Source organism: Danaus plexippus, chromosome 2 (assembly GCF_018135715.1).
Source record: "Danaus plexippus chromosome 2, MEX_DaPlex, whole genome shotgun sequence".
NCBI lineage: Eukaryota > Metazoa > Arthropoda > Insecta > Lepidoptera > Nymphalidae > Danaus > Danaus plexippus.
This window is the reverse complement of record NC_083537.1, coordinates 8,877,690-8,899,054: the sequence shown is the minus strand read 5'-3', so window position 1 is coordinate 8,899,054 and position 21,365 is coordinate 8,877,690. Positions and strand designations below refer to the sequence as shown.

The 21,365-nt window shown below is 34.1% G+C and overlaps 1 protein-coding gene across 3 annotated transcripts in view; it reads right to left on the bottom strand.

Moving 5' to 3' along the window:
* LOC116779540 (zinc finger protein ush) overlaps positions 1-21,365 on the bottom strand; it is a 99,521-nt gene that overhangs the window by 19,495 nt on the left and 58,661 nt on the right. Inside the window, exon 1 of one of the 3 annotated variants that reach the window (XM_061523181.1) lies at positions 16,647-16,730. The exons of the other annotated variants lie outside the window; for them this stretch is intronic. The gene's annotated coding sequence lies outside the window, so the exon portion shown is untranslated. Of the gene's footprint in view, positions 1-16,646; positions 16,731-21,365 lie in introns of those variants that run through there. 3 annotated transcript variants of the gene reach the window in all.

Genomic DNA, 21,365 nt, shown 5'->3' with positions numbered 1-21,365 from the left:
TCTTTGATGTTTAGAAATGTATATCAGATGTACCTTAAGTGGAGACGATACAGATCTGTCTGTAATGTATATTGTATATATACATATAAACGCCACTTGTATTTTTATCATTATGATAATGTTTGGTAGCTATTATAAATAGACGACCTTCGTTCAGGCGACGCGACGTCGCAATTTGTCTATTTTTATATATGTTAATAACATTATAATATAAACATCTGAAAATCCTACTTTGGCTTTATGTTAAGTGTAATGTGATATATTTAGACGTCGCTGTAGTAAAATTAATTTAACGAATTATCAAATGTTTTTATATGCATATATTTGAATTTAAATGAAAACGGATCGGTTCACGTCCTTCACAGTTCTGTAACGGCTTTATACAGGGTGCTATAAAACGTGCACTGCGACGATAACTCTCAGCTGATGGATGCTGCGGCGAGATAACACACACCAATAAACCAGAGGAGCGAACTGTAATCAAAACGGACACGCCGAATATAATTATAGATAAAAATATATATGATTTTTATAACAATAACAAATTAGCCATAGTTCTGAGCATCGAGAAGTTTTTATTTATTTTTTTTAATTTTTCTAAATAAAGCTATTTATTTTATCAACGCTTAAGGTCCAAAGTGGAGTTTAAAATGGTTTTAAATCTAGTGTGGTGTCATAGTTCATCCTAAGCGGGCGGGGTGGTACGTGCAGCGTCGAGATAAATCCTGATGGATGCTGCGAGCCGATAACGCTTTGACTTACGCCACCAAAAGGTAAACACTCCGCAATTATGGCCGCTCTTCATATTTGCTTTTCACTGTATTTATGATGATGTTTTTATAAGGATTTTTCAGTAGAATTTCTAGACTGTGTTTGGTTTGATACGACGTTTTAAAAGTTAGAAGAGACCAATAACAGCGGTTTGTTAGCAATTTACGTCAATTATACGACTTTTGGGTAGATTGGATTGACAACTGACAAGTGAGAACTACATTTATTTAAAGGTATTTAAGGAATTATAAAACGTCTAACACAATGTACCTCTGTCGATAAATGTTAGAATTTTTCCTATTATTTGATATCATAGCAAAATTATGTTATAATTTTATCGTTACAGTATATATTTCGAAATGTTACAACGCCCTTTTTCCTTGCAAGATTTAATTTTCTTTAAACATTAATTGTAAAATAATAATAAATAAAATATAGGTCTGACAGATCTGTCAATGTCATTAAACAAGTGCCACAGATTATTAAATATAAGTAATAAGAGTAACAAACAAATTGTATTCAGACGAGGTATAGAGTTTCTTAACATGGCTAACAAGATAACACATCCGTGCAATTTGAATCACACACCGATTTTGTCCAGCGGCCTTATCTCTGAAAGCACTCCGGCGTATCTCGTGCGACGTAATCTGTGTTAGGCCGCCCGCGGACCCGGCGATACATTGAATTGATACTTCAACTCTGCACCATTTAGCCATCGATGACACGACGTAAGAGGTTAATATTCGGAACAGGTTGCCATCGGGCGCATCGGACAAGAAAAACCAGCCGTGGGTTTCACTGTATTCGAAGATTTTATATGAACAGATTAATTCAGAGATTTAATAACGAGATAAGATGTTGCTAAAACATGAATAATACACCGACTCCGTCCGACCGCCGTTATCTCGGAAAGCACTCTAGCTTATCTCCGCCGACGTAATCTTTAATGTAAGGCCGCCGTTTTACTTGGACATCGGACAAATAATCATATAATTTATCAAACACTAAAATAAAAATATGTTCTTAATATATACACAAAACCTATTCTAGTTCAGATAAGACGTCAGTACCTGCGGAGGTTCGAACGTCGCGTCGAGCCGGTTCAATAAAGAGGGATGGGTGCATTATGTTCCATCGTGTGCAGCCGACCTTACTTCATAATGGCAAAGTGATTCATTTGTCTCACGGCTATCCAAATGTTTTGAGCTTATCCAACGATAGCAAGGGGAATAAATGTCCCAGTGTTACCAGCAATCGACAGATATCACCCCATTAGGTGCTATACGGAAATATTATGAGGATAATTAATAAAGAAACCATACAGGCTTATAAATATGTACGGAGATTGTACGAGTATTAGTAAAGCGGTCTATCTAAATAAGATTATTGTTACTTACCCCGGCTGCGTGTGGCGCTCGGAGTCCGAGATACGGACTTATCGATGGAAATTATGTTTGCTTATAAAACAGAATCAAAATAAAAATGCCATCGACATTAGACATACTTTTAGTTTCTCGAATAAACAATACATTAATCTTCTCAACCCATTCGTAAATACTTCTTTAATTTAAATTGTAATGAAGTTGTAGTAGGTCAAGCGACATTTCACGAACAATGAATTTATTACAGGCGTATTAAAGCGTAGAAAATACCTACTCGTTCCATACTGAACTTCGATTTATATGGGAAATCAGAGTACATAGATCGAAATATTCGTGCCTTTAAAGAGACACAGGAGTCTAGTCATCGGCACACTATTGTATCTATGTCTATATTGTATCTACATCTATAGTGTATACGAGACAATGCACAACTTGACACATATTTCAGTTAAGTTTATCAAACATTAGCAGCTATTTAGGTATGCACGAACACAGCGCAATCTTATCGTACGTTCGCGACGTAGCCACGACACAGACGCAGCCAGCATAACAGTTTAATTACAACAACATATAAAGGGTATTAGTTGCAACGTTAAACACTGTCTCAAGTGTACAACGATCGCGCCATAAGAATTTAACATAAACATCCGTTTATAGATAAAAATGTTATGAAATATAAAAATATATATATTATCTATGGTTGTCATTTATTATTGATGTATATTTTTTATGTCAATAAAAAAGGACTCCATTAAAGATTTGTACTAAGCTCATAACACTAAATAGAACGTCATAGTAACTGTCATTTAAATTAACATAACTACATTTCGTATGTAATTCGTTTAGCTTGCACCAAACGTGGTACAAGTTCGGTAGTATTGGATCTGTGGAAGTTTCTGTTATCTCACGTATCGTCTTTGGGCGTATATTAGTTGCGAATGTAACGAACGCTACACTTTAATGTTACCACGTATTAGCCTGTATTGAAGACTAGAAGCAAACACTTATAATTAGAGCGCAAACACGATTTATATTAAAATAATGTCAATGAATCTTAAACTGTCAATTAGACATAATAAAAATGGCGGTTAGAAACGTTCTGGAACGTGATTTTGAAAATAACGTTGCAATTGTAAAGTAATATTTATTTAAAACGTTGAAAACAATCGCGGGACGGCTAAGTTCTGAACTATCTACCCCGAATATATCACGCGGTATCGCACAAAGTAGAAGTTTGTTGCATCCAGATACCCATATCGGAGTGAAATTTTAAACTACAACTGACTATGTACTGAACATTTTTGGGAGATAGCTTATATTTTTACGTTGTTCCATTGATTTCCATCTAATAATATGTTATGGTGCAGCTCTTTATGACAATGAATAACCAATATAACGTTAATAATATTAAAATGAATAATATTGTTTGGAACGTCCAAATGATACTGTATTTTATAATTTGACAAAGAAATAAGGCATCATTTTTTTTTTAATAAAGTTATAAAACTCAATTGTAATTAATATTTATTGTATGTTTTCTGTAACAACGGGCCTTCAACTTTTTTATTTTAATGTAGGTGCTACATTTCAGATCTTCGACGATGGTTAATATCCTCTTATTTAAAAATAGGGCCGCTTGTTTTGATAAACACAAATGAAAATGACAATTAAAAACAATATCGCCATTAAAGTAAGCGGCCAAAATGGCGGAAGCGGCCATTTTTAAAATCATATCGATGGCGATCAGGAAACATATAGCTCGGGAATAAATATGTGCGGATGCATTAAGACGGGCCAGAAACCCGCAGGTGGCCTTCCGCCCGCCCTGCATCACGATAACACCCGTTAACAGCCGTTAGCGGGAGTTAGCGGCCGTAACGACGCCGTTAGGGGCGGCCGCTTCCCGCCTTTTGTGATAGCCCAGATCGGATCGTAAATTTGTTGTTCATTTATTGGGAATTCAATTACTTCAGATAAAACTATTCGGACACTGCGATTCCCAAAAATTTTTTTGTTAATTATTTTTTGAATGCAAATAACGATTGATAATAATGTAGGAATAATAATTCCAATGTATCTTTGAATTGAATGAAGAATTAAAAAAAACTTCGGCTGCCGTGCATATTGTCACTTAATTTTTATTTAATGCTGTATATTTTTATATTTATAATAACTCCCGTCCTAATTGGAGCAGATTTTTCACTTCATCCACTACATCTAAATAACTGTACAGCCATCTGAATATTAGCGGAGATCAGGCATTATATAATGGCATTCTCGACCTGATACGTTAGCGTTTAATGTAACAAAGTGTGTACAAAGAGTGTATCTATCGTTTATCAGTGTGATAAAAGCACGAGTGACGTGGTCGGTGTGTGTTGGTGCAAACGTTACCAACTCGCTAAATAAATCGTTAGCCGGGTGAGATAGAGCACGCTGTCCCAGAACTAAACGTACTGGATATCGCTCGGTTCTAGATGGTGTACCACCGACAGCGGGTTCATTGTAAATTTGTAATCGCTGCATACTGACACGCAGGTTTTATTCTGGTTGACATAATTTGTGGGTTGAAAAATATGCATCTAAATCAATCATAATAAATGCCAAGTAGTTGTAAAATACATTTGTATTAGTATAGAAAAGATATGAAAATTGTTATTAATAAATCTAGTATCTATATCATTGAGAAAGGTTTTATTTGATGTGGTAACAGTTTCGGTGTAACCTTTCCAGTAGAGTTTACGTCTTTGTACCGTGTCGCCCAAACAAACTAATACAAAGAATTATTAGTGATTTCGTATGAAATGGGAGTATGTAGCCGTACAGATAAGGAACAAACGCTGTGTGAAAAATATGCTGTGGAATTAAACAAAACTATACAACTGCGGTCGCAAATGGCGTTTGTAAGAAGTTGATACTGAAACACTTAAATTTAATTCAGCAATTGTAAAAGAGGACAAAGATTAAAATTTAACAGTTAATAATATAATTAATAGTTTATGTATCTGTGGCACTTTTTTATTTTAATCTGCAAACATTAGTTTTAAAAATGTCGACTGTTTGTTCCGTTATCTCCGTAATTGGTGCACACTAACACCAGGGTCTCAGGGGAGTCGAGCTGTTCTCGGTTAAGGTTGAGGAAACTGTTTGTTTTCCATAAGTTACATTAAACAGAGTTGCTCGTACTTGTAATATCTTTTACGCTGTAAAAATATCCGCTATCTGCACAGGATGACCAATTAAAACATCTTTGAAAACCAAATATATTTATTATCTATATTATAATGGCGATCATAATCATAAAGAGCCGCTAACTTTTTGATTAAATATATATTTATAATGGAGCAGTCTGTGTGTTAGCGGGGAGGCCACACAATGGCAGGCCCAAAGGCGTTTGCACGTATTTAGTTAACCTCGTATCGATAGTATCTGGTGCATTCAGACCGAGCTGTGGAGGCGTTATACCACCCTTAACCTAATAAATAACCTCTGCCACCGCTCAGACGATCCTCATTTGTATTGCCCTAACATAAAGTTCGATTTTAATTGTCGAAAAATTCGCGATTGCGATTTTTTGAACGCTCTGTGTGGGTAGGATGCAAGGGCGGCGTGATATCCTTTTGAACTCAAGGCTGTTGGGGTTAGAGTCGTATTTCGATTGCACCGATGGAAGTAAGTTTCATTCGGACAGATAACATTGTTTTACAATTGAGATGTAAGCGCAGATTCGCAGCGGCCATAATAAGCATTTCATGACTTCGCTCCATCTACGATCTAAGTCCGGTTTTCAGTTTTACATTCACAAGCTCCGTGGTGTGGGCGTTGTCTATATTTCTACAAATGTCAGAATTATGAAATTTAATATCTACTCCGACAAACAACGGTTCGCAAAAATAAAGTTGAAATTGTGTATGACAAACGAACAGAAAAAATATAGAAAGAAATTGATACGTGAATGCTACAGAAGTTGCATAAAAATGAATAAATCACAAGTGGTGATATGAATGCGCTTGCGTGATGGTGATAGCTGCGCGGGCGTGATAGCGGGTAACGTGATAGCGGGTAACGTGATAGCGGGCCAGCGTGATGGCGGACGTTATCGCACGAGAACACTCCTATCGTCCCTCTCTCCCGGGACTTGATAAACGTCTTTTACATCAACGCTCTGTGTTCAAACTAGACTGTTTTAATCGCTGCAAAGGATTCTGCGTTGCTTATATATCTTTACATATCCCTGATACGTGACAATTTTAATTTTCATACATTTTGATGACTTTGAACATCAATAAATCTCAATGTCCAACATTAAACTATTCGTATGAGTTGTATTCTTTCGTTTTTACAACGGAATTATTCTATTAAATAGAAGAAGAGGCTTATGCTAGTCTTATATCGCAGCGAGATTTAAGTCCTAGAGATAAATTAACTAAACTGTTTAAAGAAATATATAGGATACTATTATGGCGTGTTGCCAGTGGTGTTATTTATTAATATAATAAGGGATACTGTTGTGTAACAGTTTTAGTCTATGGGAGAAAAGTTCAAATACGTATGGGATTACAGGCGAATAAAATGAAAAATAACGAACACAACGAAGGCGATGGACTGCGGAAAGTTTGTAATCAACGCGATCGTCCGTCTGTATATAGTTTTTTATATAGTACATCTGTCTTCACATGTATATTTTTATGAAGGTATTGGAACTGTGTCTGCGGCGCTGAGATAAGACGCCGCACCAACTCTGATGCAGCCGCTGTAGCATTGATCCGAGCTTTTATTTCCCTTAGTATTAGCCTTTTAAATATGCTCAGGTGTTTACACCTTCAAGAGCATATGTTTTTTTTAAGTCACTATTACTATTGTTAGTTTTATATTACACGTCACATTAATATTTTATTTTTTAATTAAATAATCTGTTTTTACTCTATTTTTTAATTATTATATATTTATTATGCTTCGAGAGTGCCACTAACTTGGGATCCTTTCTTCGCAAGCATAAATGATGTAAGATAAAGTAAATTTTTGTATATAAATATATGTTGATATCATGGTATGTATATATAAATATGGCTAATTTTACGTCTATTTAACATATATCAAGAATATTATTAATCATTATTATACATGTCTATAAATCTCTATTAAATTCAATAACCTCGGTCGTTACAATCAAGTTGAGTGTGATAGTTAAATTAATCTTCTACGTATTACGTTAAATTAGAATAATAATAAAAATAATTAATCCATACATAAAAAACGGGAGGTTCAAATTGATAATTGTTAAGTATATAACATTTATAACATACTAGCGACCTGCTCCGGCTTCGCACTACAGAATATACTACAGAAGAACTGTGAACTTTGTATATAAAAACAAAGGGTACAGGCTGCCTTAGCAATGTAAGCGGAAAAAGTTTAATTATTTACCTTAAAAGTAAACCTTAAAAATAAAAGTTTTTCTCCGATATTTATTGTATGTTATTATATATATAAACCTTCCTATTCAATCACTTTATCTATTAAAAAAAAACCGCATCCAGATCCGTTGCGTAGTTTTAAAGATGTAAGCATACATAGGGATATAGGGACAGAGAAAGCTACCTTGTCTTATACTATGCAGTGAAATCAAATTTTTAGTGCTAATTTCTTCTAATAATATTTTATAAAGGACAGTCGACTGGCCATATATACATATAGTAACTATTCGTTTATAAATCACGTGGGTTGCTATAGAGGCACGTTATCTTCGTCCTGCACGCTTCTATCTCTGGCTGCGACACCACCACCAGCCACCACCCGACTGTTAAATATTCCACCTCTTAGCATAACTCTGTTAGTGGTGACTAACATTAACGTTATTATTACGATACATCATTTATTAGTAAAAAAAAAATATTCGCTTTTAAATAAAATTTGCGATATTTTAATCTGTGTTTGAATTTTGACGATTTTTTTTTTAATTATCAAATATTAAGTTTGTTTAATCTGTTTTTAATTTTGACACATAATTTTATCACCATTGTATATATAATATATATCAAGACTTCATTTTTCAGCCGTAATTTTGCCTTGATAACTATTATTTGATGAATTCATCGTTACTACTCAAGCCGCTTCATGAGATTCCATCTTCCGTCCTTAGTAATAATTAATCAGTAAGACAATACATCAATTAATCGGTAAAATATGTATTGAATATATAGGACACTAATTGTATACAAGCTACATTACTGTATTCTGACGTGTTCTGACTCCCGGCTCCGGCTACATCTGTCGACCTTGACTAACACTTCCGCCATATTGTCTCGCTAATGTTGCCATGACAACCAATTAGATCAAGCGTAATTAGCAAATGATCAAGATTGGCTTTATTGAATGAAACGAGGCTGATTAAATGTTCGTACAAATTATTACAAATTTTTCGTTCTCTACATTTCTCGTGTTTCAAGTGATGTATAACTTACTTAAAAATCGTCATGATGTATTATGAAAAAATCGATATTGTTATCGCAGTTGAAAATATTACAATCGAACATATACAAAAAATAAATATCAAAATTATGATGAAAATGTTTTAAGTAACTGATTTCAGTAACAACACCGGGCAGGCAATAGTTACCCTTATCCTATATCCTTTTAGAGATGTTTAGTTCAGGAGATAGTAAATATTAGGTGATGAATATAAAAATATAGTAGCCTCATTGTATAACAGTGCATAGATACTCGTTTAAGAGATAAATCAACATGAAACATGAGTTGAAAGCTCAAGTATTCCCGGTGTTCACAAGCCGAAATGGCTTAATTTCAGCACACGTGTGGGTTAAATGTTGCCAGTGTTCAGTGGCAGCGAGTTAACAGGTGGCTGATAGAAATATATACAAACGTTGATTTGATAACATCAGAGGGTGAAGAAAAGACGTATTCACTGTGGAGAAGGTGGGGGATACGAGTACTTGTACTACATTGTCATGTTTATATACAGGATGTTATTTTTATTTTTTATACATGTAGCGTCAACACATCTGTGATATCGGCTCCAAACCTTCGCGAATTCGTTATGCGACATTTTGTTTATAATGTATCGATGAATAAATTTAGTTGTTGCTAATTTTGCATACGTGAAAACAAGTTTAATATAATATTTTAAGTAACTGAATTAAAACTATAAATGAGACAACATTGATGGATGTCCGTTTGTTCATAAACACGACAATTATACGATATAAATAAGACTGAATGAATTGCGGCTCGAAATCGCGACGAAATCTCGCCTTGTGCGACGACAAGACGAGATACCGTATGAGTTATGACGTATGGTGATATGGGTTGGGAGATTGTAGGTAGATTGTAAGGAGACGGTGGACGTTTGAGAAATACGTTACACGTATATATAGCGATGCCTAGTCAACAATGCCAATTCTTTGAGCCTGTTTAAAAACCAAACGATATTTTTTACAACGCAACAAATAAAACAATCGATATCATTAACGTTGTGTTGTCACATTAAAATACTCGTCGTAAATTAATGAAGTAGAATATTGATGTGAAAGAAAAAGGCGTAGCACACATGCGTCTCATGCGTTTCGTTTCATCCGCACGACGTTATCAGATGAAATGAGAATTTTATAAATATTAAGGTGGCTTTAAATGCTTGGTGTGGATCTATTCACGATCGGTTAGGAATCTGACTCCGCTAAAAACCAGCCACCAGAGACGAGCGACGGCCACCGGAGGCCGTCCTATCAAAAATGCAGCAGTGACGCGCGAGCTGGCCGGTGATATTTTAAAATCGATGTTTTTATGAATCGATAATTTGTTCGGTCCGTTTTGGTGCGACGTTTCGCGAGCCAATCGATCTTTATCTCGATGTCACAACGCTTTGTTTCGTTTTGGGGCTTACATCGTCCGAGTTTCTCATGAAATGTGTTTCTTGCTGTACCACTCGATCTTATCTCGCAACTTTAAGTCTTCGGTTTTTCGATAGTGATTCTGGTTCCAGTGTGTTCGTGTTAAGGTTCATGCTTGCCTCGGCTGCCGGTTCGTGCTGTTTGTCTGTGTATCCTCGTCCTCGTAACACGCATGCCAAGCTGTCTGACCTCAGGTGTGCTCGATGCTTAATATTTGATACTTTCTTGTCATCCAAACTGTTCCAGTGTTTCAACGGTGGAGTCATTATGATGATGGTTCAGGTGCTATAAAGTTTTCTATAAGACAGTCATCGTACAATATATTTTCAAAGAATCATTGTAGCACAACAGATAAAAGCAAATTTAACCTTCCAGATAATAAGATACTACGTCTTTAAATATTTATATAATATTGCGTTATAATAAATAGAATGTGAAACCAGAGTTACATCATATATCAATAAAGTATTGTAATAAAACTAATTTAATAATCTTATCGTGTATTATTTTCAAATCGCATGACGTAGGCGTATGTTGTATCACACACATCTGCACACTGAACCGCTAGATCGCGACGCAATAAATAAAAACTGAGACAGATTTTAATCAAAACGAATTGGATGGGATGGAATCGGTCGATGTTGCCATAAAGGTCTATACATAATGTGGAACTAAATAAAAGGCTTTGTCCCTTCAAATATTAAAAAAAAAAACTGAATTTTATTTTTAGAATTTATGATTAAAATGCGCATATTTACAAGTCATGTAACTAATATTGATCGATTAAATTTTATTATAATATTTAAGTTCAAGAACATTAACGAGAATTTAATGTTAAATTGTCTTTTTTTTTTATTCTTAAAAAATTATATTCTTATTTCAAAATTCCCGGTTTTTTGTATGGAATTAACAATGTTTACAATTAAGTTCGCATACGACTGGTTTTATATTTTTCTGTGTTAGTGAAGACAATTAAATTAACATCACCAATAATAAAAACAATATCAATTCTTATGTTGATTTATTTAATTTTGTATGGTATTTATTGTAATATATTTTAAAATCATATAAAAGGCTCGGAATGCTGTCAGACATTATGACTTTTTGTTTTGTCCGTAACATCTGTTACAGAGGCAATAAAAATAATACAAGATTCCCGATAACTCAACCGGATATTGATTATTAAATGGGGAAATCGTCCTGAACGATTCTCACCATGATCGGAAACAGGTTTGTTATAATATTATTAGGCTTTTTCTCCATTTACGGTACTAGGTATAGCAGCGCTAGTCGAAAACCTTCGTGTAATCTCGGTATTATTTCAAAGTATTTAGTGTATATATTGAACTAAAATTACAAATTATATATGACCTATACTACGTCGATCCTGAAATTATTTTTTGATTACTGGTAAAAAAAATATTTAACATGTAAAGTGACTTAAAAAAAAAGAATCGTATCGATTTCATTAATTTTCCTATTTTTACTCTTTCTTTTATTTTAACTTCATCTTTCAACGGCAAGATAAACTGAAAAATTATTATCGAGACGAGTAAAACCGCAACAAAACAGCGAATATTTCCAACACGAGTCATATCCTAGAATGTTTATACAAATTACGCCAAAAAATCACACTAACTAACGTTTTACGAAGATGAATGCGGTCCTATACATCATCCGGCTCGGGACGAGGTGTGCTAACTTCCACGTTAAACTTTTTAAAGACTCAACTTGGTTATATCGCGTTGAAAAATTGTGTACCAAGGGTCGCCCGCCCTGCGGCGAGGAGATAAGCGACACCCGAAAAAATCTGGATATTTGTTAAAGTTGACTAGATATTTGTCAAGCGTGATGCGACAACTTCGGTAATTGCCCTCTCCGATGATTCCAACTTAATATTACAGATAAAACTGATACAACTTTTAATGTGCTCGTGTCGAATAACGTTTTTTGTATTTTACAATTCATTCGTTAACGTCCTGCGAGTAACATATCTCCATATCATAGCGCGACTGGACTGAAGATAAAGTATTGTATGATTAGATTCGAGAATTATTTGGATTATTAATTGTTGAAATGATTCTATCGACTTCCCAGAAATCATGTAATCTTAGTTTTTAACATTGGTTAACAACATATAGATAATTCTATGTCTCTGTAGTTGACAAGTAATTTGTTATTTTGTCCAAATTATGTTTGAGGAACATATAAGTAACAAATGATTTATAAGATCTCAACCAAGTTAAATCTTTGCATCGCCACTTTACGTGTATAAAATAAGCATAATTAATTTATTCAGATCTTGTAATTTTTTTAAATAGTTAATTTCATTAGTATGTATATGTATTGTTTATGTTTTTTTTAAAATTTTCATAATAATATCGCCCTAATCTACGTACGTCTTGAGGCTCAAAGTTCAAGTTGTCCGAGGATCTCTGTTGCAGGCTGAGGCTGTATAAATTGTCGAGCGATAACTCTCTTTGAAGAGGTTAATATATTAACTAGAGTTTAGAGTTTAGCGGAGTGACTCGCCGCGGGACATCGGCAACTTCAATCATACTTTTTGCTTCAGATTTTTTAACTTTTTTTTTCCGTATTATCATTGTCATTTACTGCAGATTTCTAAGACGATTGTGTGCATCAACTTTGCTTTTATATTTATATATATACATTTGTTTTACATACCCGTCCAACTCAACTGAATTTGAAAAAAAATATCAGCAAGAGTTCTTTAAAAGAAAGTTAAAAGGAAACAGCATTTTCCTATAAATAACACACCCTACTTACAAATGTCCCGCACAATTCATCTTCGGCATTCGCTGCTAATGACGGCACGGGAGTGATAACTCTGATGTATTTACTTACCTAGAAGGAAAAATATATTAAAAGTTAATGTGTGCTCGAAGCGTTAAATTTCTATAAATCACTGACTAATGGTTTTTTAAACACCAAATATATATATTTCCGACATAACGTAGGTGTCATTTATGGGGTCTCTACGCTCGGTCACATAACCGGATTATGTGCGTTGTCTCGACGCGTCTGGAACTCGTTTAATTAATATAATTTCCGAACGTTCGCCTTCAACGTATAATGTCAGAAATTTATATAACATAAAAAATGTATTGTTCTAAAAGATAAGTTTAAAATGGCACGTGTTACTCTCGTGAGATATAGGAAATCTGCTATCAGTGTAAGCGCACTTGAACGCGCACGCGTCCCCTCTCTAGACTTCCTGTGTTAGACCACCCATTAAAACTATTTAAAAGATCGAAGGCGGTTTCATTCTCTATCTTATTATAACGGCAGTTATATCTATCAATACTCTACATTTTCTCGCCTTTGTGATCTATAATATTTTTTTCGTATGCTGTCAACACTTATTCGATTAAGTTCTTAAATTGTTTAGAAAGTCACATTTTTTTTAATTTTCTCTATTGCTAGGTCCAAGTTGAGGCCGGTTCAGTAAATCGTATGTCCATTGCTAAACCTACTATATTATTGGTAAATTTTCCGTCTTTGTTGGGCTTAAATATATCAATATGTCCGCAGTGGTGGGTACATATCTGATAATAAGTTATTTATCGTACCAAAAAATAATCACATAGTTCGAACAGCGGAGATTCCAGTACATCGTATTCAAAGCATCGGAAAAATGTATGTTATTGAAACGAACACAAATACATTACAAGTATTCGGTAAAGATTATTTAATATCGATCAATAAATCGCGTCGGTAGCTTTTGTATCGATATATGTTATTAATGAGAGTAGATGTTTGGCGATAAGAGAAATATTCTAACATGAAGCGATTCAAAATCGATTTCGGTATCGATTACTCGAAATATTCGGGTGGGCTTGTAACGGAATGGTAAACACATGGCTGTTTATTGTGGATTCAGTTCCGATTAAAATTCCGTCGGTATATTTATAGTATGGCATTATTAGTTCTGGTCGATTGTCGCATTCCTATTTGAGTCTTGAGCTTTGAGACGAACGATTCGTAGAATTTTATTTGGTCATGTAATTTCTTTGATGTAATACATTTTTACACATAATCAACATGATAAAAAGCAGAATGATTTAACAAGACAAGAACTGGCGATTAAAATGTTTGTGAGAAGACAGCTTCGGGTGACCAAACAATGGGTTTTAAAATTTTATCTTAATTGTTATATACATATAATCATGGGATTTAGCTAAATAGTAAATAGTAATATATTACACATAAGAATTAAAGCTAATATATTTTTTCATATGAAGCAAGTATAAAACATCTACATAATTGCGATAACAATCTAGTATAAACACAGAATTGCGTAGAAATTGCGTAGAATTGCGTATTTTAAACTCAACTCTTGAGTAATCATTAATTTTTACCAATAACTGTTAAATAGAAAGCCATTAATCCTCTCTTTAAATATAACAATAGTTATGTAATATAACTTATATAATATCAGTGCTTAAAATTATTTAAAATTTGTATTAATTTGTCTTTAATAAAAGTTTAAAATCTAACTTTGTAATATTAAAAGTTTGTGAGTATACTCTGTGACGGGTTTATAGTCTGAGCCTATTAAATTTAAAACATCGCTTGTCATAATTAATTTTAATTCCGTAATCACCGTCTGATAGTTTATAATATTGATACATTTATACATAGTTGAAAGCTTTTAAAATTTAATATTATATTGTTGAGGAACCAAAACGACCCCATCCCCCGCCACCGATCTCCAATACCATAAGCAATTCGAGACTATAATAAAGGCTGCAAACTGACGAGATCTGAATGTATTAGTTGCCATTAATAGGATAAAGATCTACTTAGAAACGTTATAAAACAATATAGTAAAAAAGTTTTAATTTATTTAAATAATTTTCAAAGAATTCAAACTATAATTTTATTTATAAATAAATTCATTGTTCGTTGAAAATATGTTAATACATTTATTTATGATTATTTTTATTATTATTTACATTTGGTTTGATAATGTCACGGTTTATTATATATGTGACATTTAGCCTTTGGTTTCGCTATCGGACGTGGATATACGAATTGAATGACCTGGATAATGTAAATCTTTATAATATATTGAATAGAAAACAACATACCACATATAATATAAAAGCTAACACGGACTATATATATATATATATTTTATAACTTATACAATAATGTTAATTCGTAATATCATGTCCTTATTTTAGGTACATTTGGTGACACATGACACATCTATTTAATCTTCATATCACTTTTTATTAATTAGATTTTAATGAAATGTTGAGGAGATTACTTATCTCGTGATTTTGTTATCTGAACAATCTGGATTTAGAAACATCTACTGATAAGAACGCTGCTTATGTAACAGGTTAATTAATTTGTAACACAGATTATATGTAGTTTACGATATTAACGAAATTAATATACCAAAGGCCATTAAAGAATTCAAAAGGACAGTTCAAGATGTTTTGATATACTAAAACATATATATATATATATATATGTATATATCTTAAGAATCCTTAAAACTATCGTAAAGCACCAAGCCAATGACGCAAGAATGTTGATAGACAATAAACAGTAACCCTTTATCGAAATGTTAAACATCTGCAATTATGTTTGTTATCTTTGAGATTTGATAAGAAATGAATGTTAACTCGTATTTGACATTGCGATATTGATATTTGATCAAAGATTGATATCTGTAATCGGAAACCGAAAGATAATCGACTTTTTTGTTATCACACTGGAATTAAAACTAAAGTAAGCGAAGGTTTGTGTGACAGAAATTTAAATAAGAACAGAAAAGACAAAGTTAAAAGGAAGTAACAAAGATTTCCCACGAAATTTCTTTAAACATATTATTTAAAAGAAAAAAATATACTTGAATACCTCTTTGCTTCTCCAATGAAGTCCTTTTTTTTCGTAGTTTTTTTTTTTTTTTTGAAAACACTTAAATAAATTTTATCTTTTCACATACACAATTAAACAAAACAAGCAAGATACGATTAGTGGTGTATTTGAATATCTCGTCAGTGTAATACGATACAGCGTAACACAGTTACACGGTTACGATTGAAAACAAACCGGCCGATAAGGACGATAAGAAGCCTTATCATTGAATGCGAAAATCACAAAATACGCAAACCCGTGGTTCATGGAAGATTGGATCGCGAATTATTGTTACCGACTCACATCACACCGTTAACATTACCCGAGGCAGACATTTAATTGATTTTAAAATTTCCTGATGAGGAATAGCTACTTAGTTACTGTATTCTGTATTACACTTCTCAAAACTGCCGAGTCCTTTGGCGTTGTATCGAAAGATGATTTAAATTTTATGTATCTTACGATATTTCGGTGAAGGAAACAAACAAAATAATATATATGTATAGTAAATGTATTTGGTACAATATTGACAACAAACAAATCATACCCGAATATGTGAACGACGATCCAATTGTATATACTGAGGTATTTATTTATTTCATAAAATAATCCATAATCACAATAATTAATTCTCTCTTATAACAATTATGTTCAAATAATATAATAGGTTTATTAAAATATATTAATAACATACCTACAAGATGGACGCCAAAACACTGAAGCACAGCATCGGACACAAGCGTCAGTCGCCTACAGTCTGTGCACTGGAACTACCGGCCGTTTATCGTCAAACGCCGATAGCGTTTAATCAATCATTTTTTACGATTTATTATCAATCGACACGGCGGATTACACGCGATAAACATCAAGAACATACGGTTTATTGTATTGTAACCGAACTTACCGATTTTACAGAAGTTTATTTACATTCTGGCCGCGATAACTTATCTGGATGAATGGCTTGCGACTTCTATGAGCTGTTAAATAACTATGTCCACTTAATTTTAATGTAGCGTTGAAAATAATAAGCGGAAAGATAAAATGTTTTGAGATTATTTTTTTAAGAATTAGAAAAATGTGAAATGCGCGTTTCAGATGTTACGGATACGAAAAACCGGTGACAACCAATGGCGCGAAACTTATCTAAGCGGACAAAAGAATTTTCGACGATTAACCAAACATAATGTCGCCGGATCGCGGCCAATCTATTCGTGGACAGGTGACGCTGCGATACATGTGAAAAATCGCGTCAATATATCTAGTTTATTTTTTATGTTACACAACGAGAACTCGTTTAAAAAAATGACATGAATATGTAAACTGCATTCCGTCAGCGCCAAATCATTTTCTTTTCATATTCAATAGGCATCTAAAGCCGTCAGTCTGTACATAAAAGTCATGAACTTCAAATACCGCTATCGCCACCGACACTCCCAGAACTTTTTTTAACTACGCGGAGAACAGCGAACGGTTTAGCGTAGTGAGGAGTGCGCGACTCAGGTATCCATACATCCCAGCCACTGAGTACTGCCTGCCGCCCTCTGATACGTCACTCATACTGCTACAAGTTTTCTTGATGAGGAATATCGCGCGAACTGTTCAAAATGGATTTTCTGTTTTTGTCAATCAAATTGCGTGTGGGAGAGTTCGGTTCTTAAATCAAGATTCACTCACTTTTTCTTCTTTTTAGTTTACGGTTCATAAACTCGTCGGCTGTGTAGTAAAAACTACGCAGTACTTAATATATTTATTTGTCCCGTTTTATTGCTTGAAATAAGTTGGTAAGACGTTGATTAAGTTTAATTTGTAATTATTGAAATAATACAATGCTTTGATATTAACAACGTGTACTTGATAGGTTTTCATTTCCGCGTACACGTCGTTCGATAACAAAGAAGTGTTGACATATTTAGAACAAGCCTGAAATCGAGCCGGCTATACCCGTACAGCGTCATGCCGACAGCCGTCATAGCTGCCAACATACCCAACGGGATTTTAATTTTCGAATCCATCCCGAGTTTGACATGTCGCTTCCCGCGCTTTTTGTTGCAAAAGTCAAATCGAAAGCCCGATTGCTTCCTCTTATTATTTTTTGAACTGCCAAAGTTAGGTGATGATTGACGCGTTTTTGCGAATGGCTTGTCTGCCTTTGAAATTGAAGCTTGATTGGTTTCAATATTCCATACCGAAGTTTTGACAACTTCACTTACGATAGGGGAAAATCATTTAAAAGTTACAACTCAAATATTTACGCTTTTATTATGTAAATTAATCAGTGATGGAAAGGAGGTTAGCTTTAGGCTGTATCCAATTTTATTTTTTCATTTATGTAATGTTCTCTATAATCTATATAAATACTTTTGAGATAGGTGAGTGATACAAAGAGAATTGCATTTAAAACTTCAAACAGCTCACAAACCTTTTGGCAGATATTTTAAAATAGGAATAAATTTTTGAGTCGGAGCGTATCGGGCGAGACCAACGTCCGTCACTATCTTTATTCCACACGAACGCGTCCGATACTCGCCTTCTCGATACACCGACTCGATTAAAATAAGAATATTGTGAGTACAACACTATTGTGAGGTGAACTTCCGAGTAAGTTTGTAACTGGATACTGTGTTTAAGACGTGTGAACAGAGCTACACGTGTTCTTGTGTTCTTCTGTTAGCTTGAAAGATATAGGTTTATCGAATGTTAACTGATGACGCGACGTTGGCATTCAGAAACTTTTTGTTTCTTTGTAATAGAAGTTAAATAAAGCTATATGCTATGTAAAAAATAAATACGTACAGTAGGATATTTTTTTGCTTCACACAGCCAAAACTAGTTACCATTTTAAATAAAAGCGACAGAACGGATGCAATAAAACTAAAGTTGTAACTGAAACAAGGTCGACGAGAGACTTAATCGAAATAGACTCGCAATAATCCAACATGGCGTCTGCAATTCGAATGCAGATGCAATTGTCACGGCCCACCGCTTCGCCCGCCGGCCGGCGCTCCTTGTTTTTACTCGATTGCTCGATTACTCGATATTCGTTTTTGGTCGTGCCCCGCCACAGATACCGCCGTACGAACCTGTCATATCAGCTCTTTGTTCGGCGTGTAGAAAAAAGAGAATACCAGATAAAAAGTCTCCCGAGCAAATTGGGCGTCTCTGTTATAAACAACAGAGGTGGAACACCAAGATAGCGGACAATGAACGTCCGATTCATTTTTAGGAAGGAATTCGTTGATTGTTTCGAGTCATCTTGTCGCTTTGTTTCTTTGTTGCGCTAGTTTCGGACGTCCCCTGCGTCCCGTCCCTCGACCCTCGCACTGACGTCCGTATTTTTTTTTGCGAGCATCTTTTACGGTATTCGGTTCCAATCGAGCCCGGTTCATTGTTCGCGGTGTTAACATGTGCGATTCGGTTTATTTATGTGTTCGATGCGGCCACCTTAATAGGTATATCTGGACAACGTGAGGTCCATTATCTCAGTCAAGGTGGGGGTGGAGACTGGAGGGCTGGCGCGGAGGCCGGGGGGAGAGATATGAATCACTGGGAGTAATGGCTGCAATATCACGTAGTGCACTTTGTCAACTGGTTGTAGCCTTGCAGTCGCATAGATAATACGCAGATAACTGTTCAAGGAGGATAGCTCGGTGTCTGGGATGGGGTTCTTATATTAATGACGATTCGATTGTCGATTTACGCGTCGCGGTGATAACGGAAGCTGAACACTATTAAAACCAGAATATTATTAAATAATTACCAGCATCTGTGTGAATGCAACGACTACGCACCTCGTTCAACAAAATTCTATACATTAGCAGTTTCCAGAGATTCACACCACTCGTGATATCAATACACCCTCTGAAGTATTCGAGGCGTAGAAAGAGCAGCCGAGATACCATCGAGGGTCATCACAGCTGAGGCTGAGGGCCCGAGCGCGGCTAATCTGTCTTCGCGGACCGATCTTAGGCTTATTCGACAATTCGGATTGCATTATAAGGGATCCTGACGCCGCTTTGCCGCTTGTTTGAACAATGACCTCGTTTGTCCACTTATAATTTAATCATTAATTATTTATAATTTGAGATTAATTTAAAATAACTTCATTTTATTTACAAAACAAATACAACTTTATAAGAATATATTTATAATGTTCGACAAAAGAAATTATAATCAGAATTTAATATACATATATATATATAATTTTTTTTGTAACATATATAGTGATGTTACGATATCGATAAAACATCGATTACACAGTCAACATCATAATAGTCGATGTGGGCAATAAATGTTGAATATTTCCCACGACTCACTCACTCACCGGTTAAGTGATAATATTTATTACAATAACAAATATTAACCGACACACGATGTTGCAATTAAAATTGATCTGATTATTGTATGTAAAATTAAATAGTATAATTTTTAAAATATTATTAATATTGTTTCTTATTAAACTAGTCATAAAAACAATTACATCAGTATAATAAAGTAATCAGCTTTCAAGATAAATTCTATGAGTACCACAGATAACATAAGACATTTTTTTTTTATTCTTTAATTTATAATGCCAAATATATGCACTGATCATTTATCTATTCGATTTTATGTAATGGAGACGTGCTGTACGTTAACACGCTCGTTACCTAAGTTACGGCATCCAAAATCTTACCTCAGCTCGAGAAGGGGTTAATACATCGCCTTGATATATGCTGTGTTAGAACAATGAACTAACTTAAATCGGGTGATTATAGCACATAGTTAAATAGTAACACCACAAAAAGAACCTCCTCTAAACGATTAAACAATAATATTTTATATTCTTAAGGTTTAATCATTTATGTCTTAACAACAAATCAAATATTTATACGAACAACTCCATAAAAATGTTGAATGATTTACCTCTAATACGAGGTAAATATTGATCAATAACGCAAATGAAAAATAAAAGTCTTACAAAAACTAAACTAATTATAATGTCATCATCAGTGACAGTGAAAATATGTGTGAACACACGTCCGCGTGATAAAATGAAAAGATGTTAAACATATTTATTAATATTTGCGAACAAAGCTATCGAACAACATATGTGAATATTGAGATATGAACATAACACATTAGTTTGGTGGAAGTCAAAAATCCATAACGGAATATTCATCCGAACAGCAAGAAATATTATTAATACAAACTTACCGAATAGGAACGGCAATGAATCAAAAACAAAACAATGTGATTATCCCGCGCATTCTGTTAGACGATGGTGCGAGTTATAACAGTACAGATAAATGAATTCAGGATTACAGATAAAAAAAAACCGATTTAATTAATATTTAACTCATTCATATTAAAACTTATTATATAAAATATTTAATGAACATTCCTATATAATTCCAAGTTCCATTGAATGAACATA